General features: G+C 39.9%; 1 pseudogene; it reads left to right on the top strand.

Moving 5' to 3' along the window:
- The first annotated feature begins 604 nt into the window (after positions 1 to 604).
- On the top strand, positions 605 to 1,133 carry LOC104943555 (coatomer subunit beta' pseudogene; annotated as a pseudogene).
- Positions 1,134 to 1,884: the final 751 nt, after the last annotated feature.

The raw sequence follows: 1,884 nt of genomic DNA on the forward strand, positions 1-1,884 counted from the left end.
AAAGGCTATATGAGAGTGAGAGTGCGTTAATTAATATATTTGGCAGTTTGGAGTCAGCCTGTAGATTTGTTTGTGTGTGTGTGTTTCATGTATAGGCCTCTCACGATAATTAATTTTGTTGGATACATTTTCCCGGAAATGATTGCGATAAACGATAATATTGTCGGCACCGTTGTATGACCATTTTAAACCACTGACATCATGATAATATATAATAATAATTCAAGTACATCCTTTCAAACTGCTAGTCACATCCTCATGTAAATGGAAATTTACCGAGTTCATTTTTATTTATCGTACGATAAGTCAATGAATTGCTTATCGCGACAGGCAAACAATAACACAGTGGAAAAAAACGTGTTTGACTTTCATTAGTGAATGAAACGTTGTGCCCTTTATAGTTTGTGTCCAATATCGTATATTTGTATATATATCCTATATATATGCTAAGGTCCCGCTGCTGATACGATAGCAGTCATTTAGTGCTCATATGTGTAATTAAACCCATGATATCAAAATCTCACTCCAGCCAGGTACCCAAAGTTGGCAACCCTGATTTAGTGGCTGTTTAATATGCAGGATTAAACAGGTCTCACAGACGGAGTAGTAACCCAGTAAGTGCTCCACAGTGTTGTTGTTGTTGTTGTTGTTGTTGTTGTTGTTGTTGGGGTTCATGCTCCCCCTGTGATAATCCTCTCTCCTGTCTCTTTGGCACCTCGGCATGTCGGGCTTCCAGTCGGAGCAGAAATGGAAGCAACTGGCGGAGCTCGCTACTACAAAGTGCCAGTTTGGCTTGGCGCAGGAGTGTCTGCACAACGCACAGGATTATGGGGGATTATTGCTGCTGGCCACCGCCTCGGGCAACTCTAACATGGTTGGAAAATTAGCCGAGGGAGCGGAAAGAGATGGGAAGACCAACGTGGCCTTCCTCACCTACTTCCTGCAGGGACGGTGAGTGAAGAAGAGGAACATGTTTGAATCAACTTTTCTATATTTTTCTATGTGTTTTATTTTGTTACCGTTTTTCTGTTTTTGCCCAGATTGGACAAATGTCTGGACCTTCTCATCGCAACACATCGGTTGCCAGAGGCTGCTTTTCTGGCACGAACATATCTGCCCAGCCATGTGTCGAGGTACAGTTGTTTCCACTGAGTGCACAGCACATGTTGGAGTGTATTCCAGTGTGTGTACATACATCTCATATCAATATGTGACCTGCAGAGCCTTTGCCTTTCATTTGTCCAAATCCAGATGTGGAGACGTTATGCAACGGCTGAAAGTTTTTAGTGAATATTTTGAGATCTGCTTCTTCAAATCAGCCACATTGAGCCGTTATGCTACTAGTTCAAACATTAGTTAGCATAACTATTCCTTGTGATCAAATCTTATCTGATCCATATCATCTGATTTTATCGCTCTCCCTTTACAAGCCTTTAAAAATGTATTTCGATTTGAGCCACAACTCGACCAAGTAAGTTATTTTGCTCTAGAAAGTTTTAGGCCATAAGGGTTTCATATTCTGAAAGCCAAGAGATTGTTTCTTTAAAATCAACAGAAACCCAAATACGTTTTTTTGACATAAATCCATGTTTATATTAAAATAAGTCGTTCAAGTGGGCATCTTTCAGTAGCTATTCAGGGTGTCCGCGGGGTCTTAAAAAGTATTAAAAGTTGATGAATCAATTTAGCGAAAATGAAGGCTATTGAAAAGTATTAAAGGGCATTTTCCAAGGTATTACATTTTGTAGCTTGTTTTCAATAAGTATATCAATTGTCCAAAGAGGTTGTATTCTACAGTCTGCCTGAATGTAATCATTGCGTAGGTGTGTAGTGTGATTCTGTGTAGTTTATTTATGGCATCCCGTTGGATTTGACGTCATCTGA

Source organism: Notothenia coriiceps, unplaced genomic scaffold, assembly GCF_000735185.1.
Source record: "Notothenia coriiceps isolate Sejong01 unplaced genomic scaffold, NC01 NC01_scaffold00006204, whole genome shotgun sequence".
Taxonomy (NCBI): Eukaryota; Metazoa; Chordata; class Actinopteri; order Perciformes; family Nototheniidae; genus Notothenia; species Notothenia coriiceps.